Genomic DNA, 22,927 nt, shown 5'->3' on the forward strand with positions numbered 1-22,927 from the left:
CTTCTAGAGCGAGGTCGCTCTGCCAGTTTCAAGGACTTGTCTATCGGTTATAGGCAGTAAGGCAACTTAATTTTTCATTTGCCTTAGTTTCCCACATTACCATGGCAAGTACTTAAACCCCTTTCCTTTGCTCCCGGGTAGCCAGGAGTGTCCAAGGAATATCACACATATTTCACCTGGGGGTGGACTGTGGAGCTGTTAGCCTGTATTTTCCCTCAGCTTGCCCTAAGCTCCCTCATCAATAAGATGTTAAAAAATGTGGCTGAAGTGGCAATCTCTCCCATTATAGAAGCTTTTACAAAATCATATCTTATATCGTAGTTCTCCCCAATCCTAAAGGAGGAGCGCTAGAGTATAAGGGATTCAAGGTGACTATAGAGGTCAATTCTCTCTTTTTCAAAAGACAAAAACAAAATTAAAAAAAAGCCCAGCAGGGAAGCAAAACAAAGCTTGGTTTACAGGAAAAAATAACAAATTGCAGGGAGAATTCCTGGAGCATATAAGAACAGGACATGGGCAAGGATAAGGAAGGATCTACTTTTTAGGAAAGACCAAAATGAACTTTCTTAGGCTAAAGGCTTAATGAGTTTTTCCCAAAGTCTAGAAACTCACACGTTTCCCAGTTGGAAGTCATTAGCACATCACTGGCATGCCCCCTTTCTCTTATGCTAAATTGTGATAACATTTCAGTAGAAGAAGGGGGAACCTGACCTGCCCGTTTTCACTTCTCGCCTCATTAACATATTTGAGGGTTCAGGAAGTAAATTTAAGAAGCACATGGCTTTTTAATTTCCCTTCCTGGATTTCCAACCTTTTCTGGTAGCTTAGGTATACTTTCTTGTAGAAATTGCACTGGAATGTTTACATAAGATGCTTGTGGAGAATACATCTCAAGCTTTTTACAAAGACCAACTCTCTCTTTGCTAGACTTTCTCTCCAAGACTACATTCTATTTTAGGGGACAGAATTTGATCTGGAGCGAGCTGTATAACCGCACAACTGTGGTGTACTGTAATGTTGAAAAGCTATATGTGATGGACATGTTATCTCTACCTTCTCTGCTTCTGAGAGATAGTTGGTCATGTTAGTGTTAGGCCTGGGTTCTGCCAAGAGCCTCCATGAGTCTGGCTAAGCGAGTTTGATAGAAGTTGAGCTCCACCCCTCCTTTCATGTTAAGATTTCAGAAGAAAGGGAAAGCTACTCTGTCTGGAAGAACATAGAGGGCCAGGGCTGGGGTACAGCAAACGCTTCTGCGAGAGAAGGTAGGAAGCAAGGGCATGTAGGGAGAGGATGGCAGGAGGTTGTGACGTGGCCCATCCCCACAACCAAATGCAGCTTGAACGAATTCTTTTAAAACTGAGGAAGTGCTTGGAGATGAGGATGATGCCGGTAGGATCCCTGGAGATGGGCAGGAATTACGGGGTAACCATCAGACTTCCGGTAGCTGAGGAGTAAGCTGGGGTTCAGGCCAAGTAAGCCTCCCTCTCCAAGAGGCAAGGGGCTCCATCTGATGCCTCTATTGCATTTATGTGGCATCCTCTCTTTCCCATTCCTCCATGTCCTTTATCCTTTCCATCCTAGTCTTTAAAATGTACGGGAAAAAGTCCAGGGCTCTCAAGGTTTGTGAAGAGTAAGTTATTTTGAGAGAAATTCAAAGATGGCAGAGAATTAAACGAGAAATTTTTGGAAATTTTGAAATAAGAAGATTATATACAGCAGGAGCGAGGGAACTATCTAAAGTGTCCTATGTGTTCTACATGATGCAGTAATCTGCATAGACAATTATAGCAGTTCACCTATGCTAAACCATGTTATTTTCCCTTATGTGGACCATGAATTGATCAAAATACAATAAAAAGAATTATTATTTTAGGGGTCATATGTTGGTATCTTAGTAAATCATTTTGAATAGTATAGAACATAATAGCAATAGCTATGATAATAACAGTCTTATCGATATAAAATTATATATTATTTAAATAGTTTTCTTCCTTGCTTATGTTTATTTATTTCCCATAGATACATATTTATGTTTGGTACCTAGGTATATGCCTTGTACCTGTCTTGTATGTATGTATGTATGTATGCATGTATTTTTAAGCTGGCCATTTTAAAAAGTTTATTTATTTATTTTGAGAAAGAGAGAGAGAGAGAGAGGAAGCAGGGGAGGAGCAGAGAGAGAGAAAATCCCAAGCAGGTTCCGTGCTGACAGCATGGAGTCTGATGTGGGGTTCAAACTCACAAACTGTGAGATCAAGACCTTAACTGAAACCAAGAGTTGGATGCTTAACCAACTGAGCCACCCAGGCACCCCTTAAACTGGCATGAACAGGGGAGAGGGGCAAAGGGAGAGAGAGAGAGAGAGAGAGAGAGAGAGAGAGACCCAAATAGGCTCCATGCTTAGTTTGGCTCTTGTGAGCTATTGTTTAAATTATTACTAATCGTATTCAATAAGGAGTCATCTACGGATATAATGAACACAAATCTAAACTTTATTTAGTCAAATAATACCAGCTGCAGGAGCCTTTTGGAGGACATCATTTTGTATGTATGCAGATCAGCAATGACCTTTTAATTACCAAATTCAGTCATTTCTTTTCTGGTTAAACTATCACATTCAACATTGGTGATTACCTTCTTGAAACACTTTTTTCCTTTGAATTTCCAGATTTCATTTTTCTCATGTTCTCTTCTAACTTATCTCATTGTCTTTGTCTATTGCCGTCCTCGCTCCATTTATATGTCCGTACTATGCCAGAACTGGAATTTTGACTTTGTTCTTTTGTCTCTCTACATACTTGGTCTGGACCATGTTACATTCATATGGCTGTAGCAACCATTTTAAGCTGATTATTTTCAAATCCTGATCTGTAGCTACATTGTGGCCCCTGAATTCCAGGTTCATACCTACAGGAGGTCCATGATCAGATGGGCTGCAGGCGTCTTAAGCTCAAGACTTCAATAGTAAATTTGTCACTTCCGTAACTCTCAAGTTCCAGCTCCTTTCAGTACTCTGTTTTGTGTAGTGGTATCATGGTTGACCCGTGATTTAGTGGGCGTACTGGCGTGGAGGATTCCATGCCCTCTGATTTCTGGTTGGATCTGACCAATGAGGGGAGGGCAGGAGAGAAAAGGGCAGGAAGAGAGAAAAGGTTGGGTTACCCTGCTACTTCTGTGTCTTGGAATTGCTCTTCTGGCAGTGGCTTCTTCCACGGCTGTACGTCTTGTTGAGAGTGCTCTCTTCCACGCCTCTAGCTCTCATCTGGTTTTTGTTAAAAGCATTTCTTCAAAAGTTCTTTTTTCTTTTAAGAGAGAGAGAGAGAGAGAAAGTGAGCACAAGTTGGGGAGGGGGAGAGGGAGAGAGAGTATTAAGCTGGCTGTATGCCCAACATGGAGCCTGTCACAGGGCTCGATTCCACAACCAGGAGTTCATGACTCCTTTGGTTTCACTGCATTTATGGGACAATTTAACGTTCCGTAGACAGAAGGAAAGCGCTCTGGTATTTCATTCTTAACACTTAAATTGATCCTATACTTGTATAAGGACAATAATCTTATTTAATTGGATATTCTCCACAGAAAGCCCTTTATATGTGTTTTAAATTTTAATGACTTCATAACAATGATAAACAGCAGCACAAGGCATGACATTTGATATAATCATAAGGTAGAGTTTGAGCAGTAAGACTAGAGGCGAGGCCAGGGAAAGGGCCAATTCATGTGAGGCCAGGGATGCTCTACTAAAGCCTTGGGCAGTCTTTGGTCAGCGGATGTCACTGAAGGATTATAAACTAGAGGTAATATCTAGATTCATATCTTGGTCGGTTCACTCAAGCAGGGATGTAGAGGCGAGACCTGTCCACACCAGAGTGGATCTTCTCTCTCACCAAATGAGGCACAGAGGACGTTTACCCACTATCAAATGTTTCTGAGCAACTTTTTCACGAAGTAGAATGTGGACTGATGTTCCTCTGGGTCCATGTATGGTTCTGGGTCCGCCTGCATCAGAATTACCCAGGGGATGCTTGTTTAAGAAGGTAATTGCCAGACCCTATATCATACTTACTGAATTAACATCCTTGTAGATTGTTAATATTAAAAAAAAATTTTTAGAGGGAGAGTGAGAACATGAACAGGGGAGAGGAGCAGAGAAAGAGAGAGAGAGAGAGAAAGAGAGAATCCTAAACAGGCTCCATGCTTAGTGTGGAGCCTAACTTCAGGCTCGATCCCATGACCCTGGGATCATGACCTGAGCTGAAATTGAGTCGGACGGTCAACCGACTGAGACTCCAGGTATCCTAAAGGTAATTTTTTTTCCCTTTTAGTGAAAGAGTGAGGATAAAGTCAACCATTTTCTAACCAAATGTATATTTAATATTAGTACCTAGTGAGCTAAACTTTGTGAAGATTCAGAGACTAATTTTTTAAAAATGCATTTGGATTTCAGGATGCTCACTGTGTACTGGGAGAAACAAACGTGTATGTATAAGTATAATGTGGAAGAAATAAAAATTAAATCTCCTAAGAGATACAAATAAAAAGAATCTGGTAGTTGAGGTGTGGAATTTCTCAAGATTTTGCTGTTATCTTGAAGTGCTCAATTCAAATACATTTGTCCAAATAAAAAAAACCTCACCAAAAGGAAACATTTCCTCTTTCTGTTGCTTCAGGGCTAGCTAAAATCTTCCTCCCATTGTGTGTCCTTGGGTATCTAAGTATCTCCTGTAGTTTCTTTTAAATTTGCCCCATGACTATATGTGGTCTCTTCATTAATTCTCCCCAAATTCCCTCTGAGTTTGCTTTCTGTTTTCTACCAGACCTTAACTGATCAGTGGTCTCGGAGTCTTTCACACGGAAAACTGAGCCGGTCCCTCCAGCATCTGCAAACTCTTCTGACTTCAATAGAAATTTGCTGTTCCAGTCCTAACCCCCTTGGAGTGCAACTGTGACTCGAGTCCCTTGAGAGTATCCTGGCTTGAGTCTCCCACTTCCAATAAGGTATTCAGGCAGTTTAAAATTTATAAACCTTTAACTCTGAAGGGAGCCGAGAATTTGCAGCCATATCTCTGCAAGGACCTCCCTCCACCACCACCCCCAGCCCCCCACAGCTGCCTATCACTTTTCTTTCTCTTGCTCCTTCATTTTCTCTTCATACATTCCACAAGAGCAGGAACTGGTTCCTCCTTGTTGCCACCTCTATTTCCGGAACCAAATCAAGGGCTCGCTACATTGTAGGCTCTTGATATTTGGTAGATGGATGAATGAACGCACAGCTAAACAAAAAAATCTCTGACGACCGTGTGGGTCTCAGGTTTCTGTTGGTGTGGTAAATTGTTTGCAAGGATGGCTCCAAAGCTTCCCTTATGTCTGGGGGCCTGCCCCCTTGCCAGGTGACTGTGCCAGTCCGCCTACCACAAGGTGGTATCTATTCCCCACCCGCCTCCATGTACCCGGGCTACCTCCTGACTTGCTTTGGCCAATAGAGCTTGGTGGAAGTGACGGTGTGTGACTGCTGCAGGAGGCTGTCAGGGGCCTTGCGGTGTTGCTCTGAGGCACAGTGTAAGGGAGCAAGTCTAGCCAACCAGAGGACAAGGGGTCATGAGGAAGAGGACAAAGGAAACCCAGCTGACCCGTGGCACTTCCTGCCAGACCTGTGAGTGAAGCCAGATACTGCCGGCCCCCCCAGCCGTTCTAGACGAATGGGATTGCTTGAGTGAGTCCAGGTAGAGGCCGACAGGAACCACCCACCAGCATGCAGAATCACAGGAAATAATAAATTGTTGCTTTTTCAGGCACAGGACTTAAAAGATGACATGACTTTAAAAATAAACACGTCAGTGTCATTCCCTTTGAGGAACTTATAATCCACTGGGAAAGACGTGTCACGTATACTAATAATTTCTGGCTCTTGTTTGAGTAGATTATGGATACAATTGTAGACTCTTCCTCCTGGAGTTGTGAATAATTCTTGGCAGCTGGGAAAAGGACCTCTCACAAAAATAAAATGAAGACAGAGCGACTTTGAAAAAACTCACATTTGGCCTAATACATGTGAAATATTGGAAATGGGGAGACACACATGCATAAAGCTGGGGAATTGGAGCCATTTATTTTATGCATTATTTGGGAAGGAGGTATGAATTTAGTATTGTCCTAACCATCTCAGGTTTTCTCTGTGGGAGCATGCGGGAAGAATATATTTACACTGGGTTCTATACAGATATTACATATATTTTACATACAAGCTCTGACAGACTCAATTCAGACCGAAGAGTAATCTTTCAGATACTTTTTACTGCATTTATATTATAAATTCCATTTGGTGGGCGAATATCACTGTAAGCCTCGGCATTCATATGCTAATGTTATAAGTTGGAGTTGTCAAGAGAATTATGCGCAGGCTTGAGTACATGTGTGTGTGAGTGAGTGATATTTGTGTTTGCCAAAGCAGCATGTGCTCCTGAAGGGAGAGTGTGTCTTATCTTACTAGCTGTCTGGTCTCAGTTTCTCTCTCTAATGTGCCAGGAAGAAAATGTCTTTATCACTGAATATTTTGGTGATGCACAGATTCCAGGATGCCCTCCAGTGGTATGAGACATCTGTGTGTGTGTGTATGTGTGCACGCATATATGTGTGTGTGTGTGTACATACATTTGTTAGGATGGGGGATTAGAATACTTTTGGCGACTGTGTTCTTATTTCATGGGATACCTTTTAACCTTCTCTCAGAATTTTGAAGTCCTTTGGTTTCACTGCATTTATGAGACAGTTTAACAGTCCGTAGACAAAAGGAAAGCGCTCTGGTATTTCATTCTTAACACTTAAATTGATCCTATACTTGTATAAGGACAATAATCTTATTTAATTGGATATTCTCCACAGAAAGCCCTTTATATGTGTTTTAAATTTTAATGACTTCATAACAATGATAAACAGCAGCACAAGGCATGACATTTGATATAATCATAAGGTAGAGTTTGAGCAGTGAGACTAGAGGCGAGGCCAGGGAAAGGGCCAATTCATGTGAGGCCAGGGATGCTCTACTAAAGTCTTGGGCAGTCTTTGGTCAGCGGATGTCGCTGAAGGATTATAAACTAGAGGTAATATCCAGATTCATATCTTGGACGGTTCACTCAAGCAGGGATGTAGAGGCGAGACCTGTCCACACCAGAGTGGATCTTCTCTCTCACCAAATGAGGCACAGAGGACGTTTACCCACTATCAAATGTTTCTGAGCAACTTTTTCACGAAGTAGAATGTGGACTGATGTTCCTCTGGGTCCATGTATGGTTCTGGGTCCGCCTGCATCAGAATTACCCAGGGGATGCTTGTTTAAGAAGGTAATTGCTAGACCCTATATCATACTTACTGAATTAACATCCTTGTAGATTGTTAATATTTTTAAAAAGTTTTTTAGAGGGAGAGAGAAAACGTGAGTGGGACAGAGGGGAAGAGAAAGAAAGAGAGAGAATCCTAAACAGGTTCCATGCTTAGTGTGGAGCCTGACGTTGGGTTCGATCCTACAACCCTGGGATCATGACCTAGGCTGAAATCAAAAGTTGGATGCTCAACTGAGCCACCCAGGTGCCCCAATTGTTAATATTATAGCCTGACTTTGTTCAAACTTCTCCCTTTATCCAGAACATTTTCCCTTTCTCCTTCTCCACTTAGTCATTTTTTCAAAATCCAGCTAAATCATCGCTTCAATTCCAAGTCAGGTTGGAACTGATCACTCTCTCCACTGTGCTTCTACTGTTCCCTTTAATCATTTCTACACAGAATGTGGCAGCACATTAATGCATTCTTTGTTCACATTTGTATTCTTCCCACTAGATCTTTAGAGAACAGTGATTATGACCTATGTGTGTTTGTTTTCCTGCTGCCTACCACAGGAGTTTAGGGACTTCATAAACATTTTTGGATATATATACGAATAAATGAAAATTTCTTGAGTGTGTCCACATTTCTAATTTTTCTATGGCCACTTGTGTTCAGTTTAAGTGTTTATTGCATGCTTGTTTTGTGCCTAAGTCTGTGCTTACTATTAGGAGGTCATAGGTTTCTGATTGGGCAATGGGGCAATATAACACAAACTCATGTGTTGTGGTTCATGCTGTGATGCTATGGACAGCTCCTATGTGACGAGATCAACACTGGTTAGTATCTTAGACACCTAGGTGAAAAGTCTGGGATTTGAAATAGACCTTGAGGGTCCAATACAGTTTAGAAAGGTGAGGAGGGACTATGTCATTCACAGTCAATGTTTAAGTAAGTATGTTTATGGAAGAGGCCAAGTTCACAGTGAGAATGGAGGGTGAACAAAAAAAAAAAAAGATGAGTGAATTGAAAAGAGTGGCTTTCTATAAGTATGGAAGAATACATAGATAATTTTTGGAGGAAAATAAATGAGACCCTTGGCAACATCTAAGAAAATAATTTTGTCATACAAAATGGAAAAAATAGGGTGTAAGCAGTGGGAACTACAAAAAACAAACGAAAATATTCAAATTCATGAGTTTGTCTAAATGGTCTGAGAGCATCTTGTCTAAAGAAGGAAGCTATGTATGATGTGACATGTGTGCATGATGAGTAAGACCACTCTGCCCATTTTAACTTTTCCCGTGCTTCATCATGATTTAAAAATGAATCTGGTACCTACCATTTTCCCTACACTGGACACATGGGGACTGTCCTTTGGGTTGAACCAGGGCTTCCAATCCCAGGAATTTCTCCAGAAGAACAACTCTGTGAGGAAGCATGTCTTCAGGATGGGGAGCTGGCGGAGTCTATCTTACAATGTGAAGGGTCTCACTGGTGACACCAGAAACTATTCAAAGGGAGAGAGAATGATGCCTACCCTAGGTCCCAATCACAAACTATCAGGCATGGTAGACTCTTGTTCCACCTCAGTTTCCTGACCAATATGCTACTTTTATTATTTGTATCTAGATTTCTCTGTCTGTGAGTAGCATTCTGTGTGGCCTTGGCTGATGAAACCTTTGACACCAAGAATGAGGTATATGATTTTTTCCTTGGTAGGCTCACTGTAGCTTTGGTCTCTCCAGGCTTGGAGATAGAGCCACTCTATATGTGAAGAAGTCTGGGACTTTCTGCTTTAGGACTTCTGAAGAAAAAACGTGAAGTCAACACATAGCGAGGGGCCAGACGGATTGTGTCGGAAACAAACACTGAGGCGGGTGTGCTTGGCTAGCCAATGCATAAAATTCAGGGGAAGTTGAAGTGTGCATAACTAAGATATCACAAACAAACATGACATATATGAGCTTTGAGAAAGAAGCATTGTACAAACAGCGTTTATGGTTTGTGAATTATGGGGCTAGATAAATGTGAGCTAAATCGTCAGGACAACTTGGGAGATTTCTGCCTCATGAGAGTTCCCAAAGATTCATTTATATTTCATTTCTCTGTGATGTATGGCTCCATAAATTTTGGGCAAAGCAGAGGGAGAAAGACTTGTACCTGCAGTCTAGAAGTTCCTGCCCACCTTGAAGGGTGCTGATTCTGCCAGTTACAGCTTGGAAGCTCTCATATGTTTTTGGAAGAGGAAGGTGATTCTTGTGGAGTGGCCACCCGCAGATTTGGGAGAATGGGGGTTCACCTGACACCGCACCTTTTACAGTGGGGACCTCTTCAGATGACCTTGAATAATATTCACTCTTCTCTAAAACTGGGATTTGGCTGACAAACTACATGAGTTACGGCATCTTTTTATTTGTGTGAAGTAGAGACTGGAAATTTATGGAACAGGAAGTGATAAATCAAAGAGATGGGAATGAATAAGAAATGGCTCCCTTAAACTTTTGTATTTGTTGATGCACCAGCAAAAAATAAACAGCCTGGAAAAGTGAAGACAGTAAAATACTTTTGAGTTCCTTCTAGAAATGCATGATATAAATGTGATGCATTATATTCATTTATGCTCCTAGAAGGCACAGTTTTTTTTTTTTTTTTTTGGAGTGCTCAAAAGAATGATTTGATACATGGAGGAAAAGTGCTAAAAGAAACTTTTAAAACATTTGCCACTGGAACATCATTTCAAACCTGTCAGAAATGTGAGCAGGAAATAGAAAACTTCTGCCCTGACAATGTTTTGGGGAAAATGGGCCAACTAAACATCATTTGAAGGCAGTAAGGAGGAAAATGCTCAGAAACACAATTTTATTTCCTTTTACAAATTCTTCCTCCAGAGTTTTTAGTCACTCACAAAACAGATGTCATTTTTGAAAATGCAGAATTGCAAAACACAAAAAAATCAGCCTTCTTCAAGAATCCTGTTGTGCTTTCTTCTTATTTGCTGGTAGAAAACATGTGTGTCTTGAATTCCAATTATCTTTTCAGTTCAGTATTTTCTTCAGAGAACAAAAACTTTCTGGTACAGCTGCAGAAGCACAAACAAAACGGTATCACAGAAGAGCAACTAGCACCTTGGAACCAGCTGTTTATGCTATTTTGTCATCTTCTTTTTAACCCTCCGAGTCCTGGACAAGAGTGGGGAATATTCTGGAATAGGATCAGCTCTGCGTGTGTGTGCGTGTGCGCGCGCGCATGTGTTTAATGCTTTCTCAGCTTGCACTGGAGGGCTGTATGAAGACAGACAGGCCTGTATCCTAGTCTCAGCATTGCCATGCATTAATCTTGTGACTTTAGGAAATTTATTTAGCTTTTCCAAGCTTCGTTTTCTCATCTACAGAATATTTACCTCATAATGTTGCTGTGAGAATTAAGTAAGACAGTGCCTATGAAAATACCCAGCGCGTCACATGGCACATAATAGGTGCTTGATAGATGGTCGTTATCATGAGACTGCGACCTATTTGAGGTCAGTCTTGTGTGCTATCCAGGTGATAGTTGCTCTGCAGCATTGCATAAATATCTGAGCGCCTACTGTGTGTAGTCGCTTTCACCCGTGCTGTGGTAATTCTTCCAGAAACCTGTATAATTGTGTCATTGTTGCTATTTTCTAGATAGGAGACGAACATGCAGAAAGGCTCAGGAGATTGTTGAAGTTCCAGGCAATTAGTGGTATGCTGAGGCTCAAATTCAAATTTGAAGTCAGGCATGCTTTCCGGAGAGACTTCCTAAAACAAGACAGAATGAAACAAAAACGGAACAACTACACAAAACTAAACCAATAAGGGTGAGGATATGTTGGCGTATCACAGTACGTGTTCAGTGGAAAAGTCAGTCTGCAAAAGCAGGGGAAGGCAGGGGGCCTCTGGGGCTCTGATTCAATCTAGAAGCCTCAGAGGTGCGAGTGTTCAAATGGGAGATTTACTATGATCTGGGGGTATGGAGCCGGAGGCTGCTTCCAATTGAAATTATAATTTCATCTTTCCAATCCACAGAAAGTGCATTAGCTATAATTTATGTTACCTTGAGCCACGATCATCCACACCTTTGGTGTTTTGCAGGCTCCCACTGACTTTCAGAAAAGGAAATTTAAAGGCATCTACATGGCATGGGCTGCACCTTTACTGACACATGGCCAGCAACTACAAACTTTTCTAAGAAAAGCAACTTGCATATAAAAGGCTTGGTTCCATACCCTGTAGCTTCATGGAGGCTAAGTAAAAGAGTGTTGTTTTTTTTTTTTAATGAAGTGAAAAGTAAGATATTGTGGTTTCTTCAGTGTGAATGGAATTGATTCAAAAGACATCCTTTTATTTCACAAGCTCCTTTGAAATGAAATCAAAGGGGACGAAGGGGCAAAGGAAAAACAACCTATCCATCTCCCCAGAGAAGGAAGGTTTTCCTATTAGAGTGTGAATCCAGGGGCAAGGACAACATGCTATTTCTCTTACTGTCTAGCTTCTCACTAGGCATTTCTTTTTCATAAAGTCAGGGCAGCTTAATCGGAAATTAAAATCCCCGATACCTTCCACATGAAGGTTGGAGGTGGCTGTTCAGATCCTTGGAGTTGTCCTGGGATGTGGCTGCCAGGACTGAATCTCTGATGGATGCAGTGACTTTGAGGAAGAGGAGGCTGGGCTGCCTGGGGACAGTGCCCGCCAGCATGACTCATGAGGAAGGACAGGGTCAAATCAAAGGTGACTGGCTGGAAAGACCTTTGGGATGGAAATCACAGTCTTTTGTTTGAAGGCATCTTGTTGCTGGGTTACACAGGACTTCTAGATGTTGCCTGTGTCTTTTCTTTTTTTTTTTTTAAATGTTTATTTACTTTTGAGAGAGACAGAGACAGAATGCGAGTGGGTTAGGGGCAGAGAGAGAGGGAGACACAGAATCCGAAGCAGGCTCCAGGCTCCGAGCTGTCAGCACAGAGCCCGACGCGGGGCTCGAACTCATGAGTTGCGAGATCGTGACCTGAGCCGAAGTCGGATGCTCAACAGACTGGGCCACCCAGGCGCCCCTGCCTGTCTTTCCTCCCCAACAAAAACCCCAAATGACCTTGCAGTAGGCTTTCCATTTTGCTCCACGTGGAATGTTCAAGACGGCTTGCTTTTTGCTTCTGGTGGTTTTGGAGGGAAGCAGATAGCTTAATTTCTTTAAAGTCTGTATGTCTATTTGCTTGATGCCCTTTAAGTCAATCCATGTTTTCCTGGAGCAATTAATGGTGGGGAGCGAAACTGGCAGGTTTCAAATCCCACTCCTCGCCGACCTTTTGGAATATTTTTTAGATTTTAATTGGTGTTGGGAAAAGGAGACCCTCTGCAAATTTTACCAGTGATCTGCTACCCTTAATATGATTGGGCAAAGAGATGGAGATGGGGTCTTGATAGCATGACTTGGAACTGATGGTGGAATTGCTATCACAAGTGGGTTGGAAAATGAAGGGGTTCTTACTCTTCCTTTACACTGTTGACATAAAGACACCACTCCTCAATGTCAAGGCTACCCTTTATTCTGGAGTTGTTTTGCCCAACCTCTTGGATGATGAATTTTTGCCAAGATGAACCATGAAAACTATTCTCGAAGATTAGGGAAATATGAATAATAACTCATATCTCCATTAGGGTGACTGACTCACCCTAATGAGTTTTGCTTGAGGCTGAGGGGTTTTTTCGTAGGATATGAGATTTTCCATTTTAAAACTACAATACTCCCAGACAAATATCATCCTATCACAGGAGGACAGCGGAGCGTAGAGTGTTGAACTGAGAATCAGAAACCCTGATATGAAGATTGGGCTATTGAACTGACCAGCTGTGTGGCCTCGAATAACCTTTCTGAATGGCAGTTTCTTCAGCAGCAAAACGAAAGCTCTGGCTGTATGGTCCACGGGGTTCCTTCCTGCTTCAACAGCCCATGATTTCAAGACTGTTTGCAGTGTCTGGAATGGAAGCAAAATAAGAAAGAGTTCGTGGAATGTCTTTAAAAGGTGGTACTGCAGCCGGGATAGGGACTGCCCAGCCTAGAAATCTGGAAAGACGTCCATCTCTGTTGCAAGCAGCCTGTGCTCATGCATACCTTCCTGCAGTCTCCTGGAGTTCCAAGCGAGGACGCTCAGCCTCCTGTACCCTGTGCAGCCTGCCCCGTTCACCGGAACTCTCCTCTGCAGTCTCCTTCCTCCCACTGCCGTGACCTTGGTTCTGCCGGCCATCACCCCTTGCTTACAACCAGGTCGCTGCCGCTCTCATGTTTCTTGAAATAATGCAACTACATTATTTATGTATTTTATGGTTTAAACTCTTCTTTCATTTTCATTGCATTAGCTTTCCTCCACAACTCCCAAATTAATTTGACCTATTGAGGCTTTACCATGCCTGACCATAAATCAAAAATTATAGTTACACGCTGAATTTGGGAAAATATTCTCATGGTGGTAGGAAAATTAGCATACTTCTTGATCACAGTCTTATTTATACTTCTTTCGTCAGCCCTAATTTGTTAGTTTAAAATAACCCCTCTGCCATTATTGGAAACACACATACTGTGTTGAAGTCCTACGTGTTTAAAAACCTTTAATTTGAACTTACACTTTTTCTATTTTAAGGTGGCTTATACAAATAACTAATACAAAACAGGACCATTAAGAATAAAATTAAAAGACACCATCTAAAACAACAGATCAGAGAGATGTCACTTGACACTTAAAACAATATTGTAATTATTAATAACAGCTAATAATAAGAGTTAGCTGTAACGGAGTGCTTACTGTGGCCAGCAGTGGCACTTTCCATGAATCATGTCTTTGTTTCCTAACAGTTAGGGAACACAGAGAAACACTTGAGGCACATAACTCTGTTGTCTGATGAAAGAAAATATATACCTTGATGGGTAGAAAGCAACACTTTCCTGAGCTAAATCAAAGGGATGGTTTGTTATGTTGTACTTTTCTGAAGCACTGTGATAACATGCAGAAAACTTTTTTCAGTCACGATTTTGCAAAAGCCACAAACGCTTTTCAAAAGAATGCTTCTTGTTTTGACCTGTAAAGCTTAAGTGGTAACATAAAATTGTAACTTCGCAGAATACTGAATTCATCATGAAGGGCTGAGTAATTTTTTAAAAAAATAATCGGTATTAATATAGGGATAGACTTTAGGGAACGTCGTGTGGAGAACTGGCATGCCCATTTAAACATTCTCTTTAATACCAGACGTCTTGAGTAAGCCATCTAACTTATAGTTAGATCACGATCTGTTTCTTTAAATGTAGAGCAGGTGTTCTGCGCTTCTGTGGTTAACCCAGGGCCATATATTTTATGTACTAAATGTGTAGGCAGCCAAGTAGATATTCTCATTTGGTTAAAAACCCAATTCTTATTTTCTCCGAGGCAGAAGGCCTACCCACCTGAATACGGGCAGGGACTCCAGGGCCACATGCAGTAAAGATAGTGGTTTGGTCAAAGAAGAGCTTTAAATCTTCTCAAGCTCTTGCACCACCAGTTGGCAGAGGTCCTAGAGTTCTGCACCATATAGCATGAAGGAATTCATTTTAGCATGAAACGATTTTAAAGGCATTTGTTACCAACAGACCATCTTGTCTGCGAAGGAACTACGTCTTGATGAACTAGACAGAATGAAATTAATTGTAAAGGACGTTTCCTTATAGTTGAAAGAATTGATGCATTGTGTGGAGTTACTTAAAATTGGTGCAGTTAATTGAAATGTAATTAATGTTGGGAAATGCCTTTCAATTCAGTGAGTTTGCTTTTATGCTTGATGCTTGATAGTGAGGTGCATTTCCTGAAAGTAGCTAGGAAGTGAATTGATTTTGTATGATAATTAAAACACACCACCAGAATTTTTTTAAAAGAAGTACAGTCTCCTGTGTGTGTGGCAGGGGAGAGGTATGCCATATATTGGGTGTATCTGTTAGCTATAGCAAGGTGTTTGGTGTAAATCAGTAAGACAAGGAGGGAATTAGGACATAACCATGGTTAACATCATGTACATTGACATTTACATGTACTGTAAAAATATTTTTGTTTATTCTGACTTTCACTTTAAGATCAAGATTATAATAGAGTCTAATATCATGACTACCCTAGATTTGGTACCCATTGGCATTATTGTTCACAATATATAATAATTAATATTAGGATAAATATAATATCCTAATATTATAGGATATATAATATATAATATATTATAATATAAATATATTATATAATATATATTTTATTTATATATATAAATTTATACATATTATATATTATATATCCTATTATATGTATATTATATTATGTATAATATTATATATATAATATATATAATTATAATGTATAATATGTTATATATTATATGTAATATATATTATAATATAAATATATATAAAATATAAATATATAAATATCCTAATATAAATTATTAGGATAATTTACTGTTATCCTCATTTTACAGGTGGGAAACTGAAGAACGGAGATATTAACACAGTTGGTAACTGAAGAATCCTGGATTCAAACCAGGGCAGTCTGACTTCCGAATCTCTGCTCATAACCACTAGATAATATTGCTGTAGTCATAGATTGGTGAATTTCATAAATGGTCTTAAATTGCTTTGATCTGATATTTCATGGAGATAAAACACTCTATAAAATTGATCACAGTAAGAAAATTATGGCTAACATTCTCTTATTCCTCATAAAGTCATTCCGTTTGGAGACAAAAATGTGGTCTTAAAGTTTGTTTAGAATTAATCTGTCATGTTATTTGAAAAGAGTGTCTGGTAGCCCAATAAGCCTATTGTTTGGAACAGATAAAGCATTTTTCTTTTGGGAGACAAGGCAAACTCGATTTCATACTTTTCCTAAGGGGATTGTGCCCACAGAGCTAATTAGGGTACATAATTTTTAAAAATTGGGTTTACTTGAGATAAATTCTTAAGAGATTCCTTGCTAAGAGACCTTCTCCTGGGGTCATCTTTTCTAATAGTGAGTGATTGATCAGATATTTTAGAGTAGATGGAGTTCCAGGCTCCCAGCTGGGCCAGTTCCTGGAACCTACGGAACTGAGAGACCATGTTGGCTGAGTGAAGTGACTTGCCCCGTCATCGACAGAGACGGGCATTTCCACGCTCTTTTCACAAAAGTCACGCAGTGTCTCAGAACCTGCACTTAATTGCTCCTTACAGCTGAGCCCAAAACCTCCCACTGGGGTCTATTGTAATTATTGCACTCCAGGATGCAATTTTTTTTTTTAACTGAAAGAATTTATTGGTTAAAGGATCTTTTGGCTATACCAAATAAAATCTACATCGGTTAGGTTTTAGACAATCAATATTTATGAAGCCAAGACATACACTGGCAAATTCTCTTTTCCCACTTTCCAAGTAATGGTATAATAAAGCTGATTTAAGCCTATCTATGATCAAGATTATATAGAGAGAAGAAATTTCTCCCCAAAGACAGGATGAGTTAAGTACTATCAAATCAAGTAGAGTAGATTAATTAAAGAGTTGGAAAATTCTCACTTGACTCAGCCTTCATATTTTTGTAACAAATAATAAGATAATTTAAAATGAAAATTATTAGAAATGTATTATGCCATCAATAATTTCATTATCAAAAGCATATTCTCTCTATGTGCCTTCAACTCCCAGATGATTAAACATGTTTGCAAGTTGCTGGAGGCAGGTAAAGGCATTCTGATAGTCCAAGGTGGTCCGGTTCGAGTGATATTTTTCAAACCGAAAGAAAAGTTGTCTCAAGTGTTGGTAACCAGAGACTATGGTATGGTACCATAAGGAAGTTGGACCCTTCTTTCCATTTTTTCTTGGAATGAAATTCACTCATTATTATTTCAACAATATATATTTGAGTCCCTACTGTGTGTGCTAGGCACTTCATATAAGACCGTCTGTTTCAAAAGTGCCGTGAGTAGAAGCAATTAATAGATAATAATGGTAAGATAACTAAAAATGTAAATTATTAGATCATCTTTCTGACATCAATAATTGATTTACATAATGCACTTTATTTCCTGTCTGTCTTCAGTCATAAAGAGAATAAAACATATTTGGCTACTTGGTTGTGTTTTTCTTTTTTTAAATAATTCTCAGAATACTTACTGATGGGAAAATCCAAGACATTAAAACTTTGTGACACAGTTTTTAAAATTCATAACTGAAGACGATAAGTAGCATACGTGAAGAGTTCATAGATGTCATTCTGTTCTCTATTGTGAAAGTGTCCAGATACATATACAAATCTGGCCTTTTTTCCTATTTGGTCAAGATGATCTTTTGACCCATTTCCGAAGGTCTCTCAGACCATTAGTAGGTAGCATTTTCTAAATGCTTCACAGAAAGATTAGGGCATATACAATATATTGCTGTTTTTACATTTATTCAATAAAAATGTACTGTCTGTTCATTTTATATTAGCATTGTTTTAGGCAGAGAGCATAACATGATAAAAAGATGCATTCTGATTTTCAAGGAATTCACCATTCATCCAGGCACAATCAAGGTGAGAATCAGACATGAAAATGAACGTGGTCTACAATGATGAATGTTGTAATAACAGAATAAATAGTGACGTGTCATAGAATCACAGAGGAAGAAGGCATCTACATTTGAAATTATTGATACGGTATAGAAAACAACCCTCACTTTTCCAATTAAGTAGCCCGAACATTTGGGATAAATTATTTGTGCCATAGCACAAAGTAGTTTCATTTTTATTAATCCTGGACTTTTTGAATTTATAATCATCAAGTTTTACTTAGAGTAAGAAAAAAAAGCAATGAAGTAATCTGCTACTGGCTTTTCTATTTTGGTCTCTGACATCAAGGACTTTGTGAGGAGAATGTGTGAATGTGTAATGCAGTGTCCATGTATTATGCTTTTCAATTTTTGAAATCAAAGTACTCAATCAGCATTAATTAGGAGATATTGTGCTGTAATTTCCAAGTGCATGTACAATGGGTAGTCTTCTAAATTGTGTGCAATTTTCCTTTTCTTTCGAATTTCCACATGGAGCTTTCCCTATTATATATTAAATTGAGAGGCAGTTAGTTTCACATTCTGGGCATCCAAACATTATGTGTTTTTTTTTTTGTTGTTGTTGTTTTTTAAATCTCTATGTCATGTGCAAAGTATGCCTACTTCTGGAAAACTTGATCTCTGTTGTTCTCCCCACAGCACAGACTTTATGGGCTTCTGGTAACAAACTTGGAACGGCTCCTTTTGGTTTTATAAATCATGTCTAAGGGATTCTAAACCACATTTAATTACACATGACAGAAAAGCTTCATGTGCTAATGTTCTTCTGGTTGACCCACCATGAATTCCTGCTAAAATTTTCATAAGCCTTGGAGACTATTCTCCAGAGTATCCCCCAGAGCATTTCCTGGACACCGATGATGCAAGAGTTTACCATCCCATTGATGGTTGTCCCAGGGCACCCCAGGATGAATGCTCCCATTCCCTGAAAGCTGCTCACGGACCACGATGCTACTATCAATGGCTGAAATGTGATGCAGCTTCCCCGGTAACTTCCTCCGACTCAGCCTAATGGAGATTAAGATCCATTAAGAGCTCTCTGCTGCATGTGCAATTTCTATTGATCAGATTGACTCATTTCATTTTAGCCAATGATCCTATTACAAAAGCTGCCTCCTTCCAACGTTTTACTGGCACAGGGAAACCTGCAAATGGTCTGTACTGTAACAGGCAGTACAGAGAAGGGCATTGGCTTGAGTTGTGTTTTCCAGTCCCCACTAAACATCATTTGCAGCATATCATTCTTGCATGTTTTGGGGAATTATTATCATTCATCCTCTTACTTAGGATGGTTTGGAGGTTAGAAGTCTGTGGGATTCATTTTTAAACTAAGTGTTATGATCGTGAAACCGTGTTAGTCACACTATAGATGTAGACAAAGTTCAGTATGAGCAAAAGCGTGGCTTGACAGTGAGGTTTCCCTGAATTGGAAATGTATGAGGAAAACAGCTAAGAGAAAGGAAATGTTTGCTTATAATGACCCACTCTATTAAATTAATAGTTATCTTTGTTTGCAAGAGGAGGTGTTAAGCTAGGAGGCAGACATTATTGTTTTAGTGGTCAATGCTGAGTGGAATCACGGATTTTTATAAGATGTAAGAAATAGACCTTCTAAAAAGAGTTTATGGGAAAAGAGAAAAGTAGAAGCAGATGTAGGAGTACAGCTACCCTGAGTGATGTCCTTTGTCTAATTACATGAATATATGACATGGTATTAATGACTTGCATATAAAATCCCTTCATATTTCCCAAACCTTTTCACATAGAAGAGTAATAAATTCAACGGCTATTTATTGAGCACCTATTATGTATTATATCCTTCATATGTATTGGGACATTTAACCACTTTGAGAGCCCTCTAAACTTTAAATTACTACGAGCCCCGTTTTTCAGATGAGGAGGTAAAAAATACAGGGAAGTCAAAAGACTTGCCCAGGATCTTGAGCTGAGCTGGAAGTGTCACAGCCTGGTTTTGAACTCAACCAAATCTGACTGTTTCCAAGGGAAGATTTTGTTGTGTTTTTAAATCATCCCACACTTTCCCAACTGGCTGGATTCTCTCAACAGTTTTGCTCGGTGGGTAAGCTATTATTATTAACTCTAAAGCTCAGCAGAGATAAGCAATCTACCCGAGGTATTACAAGTGGTTGATAGTCGGGTCAGGATTAGAACCTGGCTTGACATACCGTATCACCTTTTCATGCAATTTTACAATCACTTTTACATAGAGTTATGGAATATTTATGTGTCTTTTTATGCTATTCAATAATTGTGGGAGTGAATTTCTACAGTCGAAATTCATTACCAGTGACTGGAATTCTAGTTTCAATTCTATTACTTTTATCTCTACCCTATAACCCCATTCTAGCTGTTTGTCAAGGAAGAGGCTGTCATATTTATTGAGCTTCAGTAAGGTAGGAGAAGAGCGTCGTATTAGGCCCAAGTTAAAGAGAAAGGATGAGGATGGATAGAGCCTTTCAACAAATAGTGTTTACTTGTTTTGAGGCAGCAGAAATGCCTTGAATTTTTTTCATGACCAGATAACTCCCGATGTAGAGTCGGGGTAGGCTCCACAACGTGATAAAGTAGGTTTATCGCATGTAGTTTGTTAAATCTGCCAAAATCACGCGTTCAGTTTAGGAATAACCGTTTTGTTTTGTTTTGTTTTTTTAAATTTAATTGGACTGTTTTTGGAAGTCCAAATGGACTACTTCTCATTGGAAAAGCAGTTATTTTAATTATGAAATTAGACAAACATATGCTATGTTTCGTACAAACGTGTCTTAGTTTGGAGGTGAATTAGCGCTACAATGGGTGCTTTTTGGTAAACATGACAAATAGCATTTGGTTTCTAATGAAAATTTTCTGAGAAACAGATGAAAAAAATGCAGTTCAGAATGTTCTTAAGCAGGAAATAATGCGGTAGCAATCAGTTCCCAAGAAGATCTTCACTGCCTAAATCCTAGCTTCTCATAGCTTAATCCTTCAGGATACTACCTACACTATGTCACACATGGGCAGGAAAAGTGATTGTAAATCATAAGGAGGATATAAATCTTGCTCTGTATATTGAAAAGTTCAGATGTTTTCTGGCAGATGTGCATCTTCCAGGATTGCGAATAGAAACAAGTAATGATTTGGGCTGGGCAACAAGCCAATAGCAGCAAAGCATTTTCTTGAAAACAGTAGTTGACTGATCTGGACTATGCTAAGTTTCTTAGAGCTTCAAAAAAAAAAAAAAAAAGAGGGTCTTTTTATATTTATTGACTATAAACAGAACATATTTTGCTTATTTCCTTATGTCTGCATAATATTTCAAATAGCCACTGAAGAATATATATTTTTAAAGACACTATATTTGGGCTTCTGAGAGCTGCTCTAAATGATCATGTCTCTTTTCTCTGAAAGCGGCATTAAATTAACACATTCCTTCATCTGGTATGTGTTGAGAGGAAGCAAAATCTCAGAACTAAGAAATATGCTTTGGTGACCTGGGATGCATAGGTGTGTGCATGTACGTGGTATATTAAAAGACCAAAACTTTAAGGGTGCGACTTTAAAGCGGCTTGTTTTTCATTCCCATTGCCCAATCGATTGTGCCTTTCCTGCCCCTGGATGAAATTCAGTGAAGATCCATTAGTTTTTCTGGATTCTTTAAAACAATAGCAAGTCCTCTGGCACTTCTAATTATAAGAGAAGTCTTATTTTAGTAGCAAACTTATCTAGCCTATTGTAATCATGACAACTCAATTTGACTGGAGGTTAAAGCCGTTTCCCCCTCCAGTTTGAGAAGCTGCAGTGAGGAAGAGTGGGTTGGGCGGGTCTTCCCAATTTGTCTGTCTGGCACTCCTCTCTCCATGGTGACGAGCCCCTCTTGGGACTGACTCTGGTTCCTCTGGGGTTGGAGATGGTGGAGATGGGGCCCCCAAAGGCCTTCCTTGACTTGTACTGCCGTGATCTGGAGTTGACATTCTCTCATCTTGGTGAATACTTAAATGGGAGCAGTATGTGTATGCCTACCTTCTCACCTAGATTGCTTTGTGGCATCCTCAGAAATCGGATTCTTGATCTTTCAACTCAAGGCTATTAACACCCTTAAGAGGGTTGATGTGCAGAGTCACCCTAGAAGAATTGCTTGGTCATCTTTACAAGTTATGTGTAGTTAATCCAGGATCCCCTTTTGCAAATGGGTCGGGGTGGGGGAGGGATGGTACTTGGCATTTGTCACTCTGTGCTCAGTTTACTAGGCTCGAATCAAAACTGAGAGAGAAAGAACATCCTATTAAAAATATTCTGTTACACACAGACACTGAGGTCAGCATCTTGGTGCACTGGAGCTGTCTGAAATGATCTAGAAGTGGCCACGCTGGGTTCGGGGCTCTGTAACCCTCCCAGGCACGCTGTTAGGTACGGACTGTCTTTATCTCTATCTTACAGACAAGGAAACAAGGCTGAGAGAAGCGGTATAACTCTCACAGGGTCCACCAACTATGGAGTGGAGCTGGATTTGGAGCCATGACCCCAGTGGAGTGTGTGCACTTTTAAAAATACACAGTCTTGAGTCCCATCCCACGCCTACTGTCTCAGGAACCCCAGGGAGGAGGGACCCTACAACGTGAGTCTAACAAGCCTCCCATGTGACTCTACTAACAATCCTCCCCTTTGAGAACCACTGCAGTACAATGTGGTCGGGAGAGTGGAGCTCTAATCTTTGCTTTGGCATTGATTATATATACAAAGGCACAGCAGTTGTAACAAGCCGGTTTTTTTTTTCTTTTTTTTTTGTAGGTGCTATTGTTGAAAGATCTTTAGCTTTCTTAATGAGGAAAACTTAATAGAGTGCTACTATGAGGCAGAAACTGTTCTAAGTGGCTTACGTACCTTCATGTGCTGTTGTCTCCATCTTATAGCCTAGGAACAACCGGATGGGTCAGTGAAGAGATCTGCTTCGTGTGACAGTTCTAGTAAATAGCAGATGAGAGCCACTAAGCAAAACTGTCTT

This window comes from Panthera tigris, chromosome F2 (assembly GCF_018350195.1).
Source record: "Panthera tigris isolate Pti1 chromosome F2, P.tigris_Pti1_mat1.1, whole genome shotgun sequence".
In the NCBI taxonomy this organism is placed as follows: domain Eukaryota; kingdom Metazoa; phylum Chordata; class Mammalia; order Carnivora; family Felidae; genus Panthera; species Panthera tigris.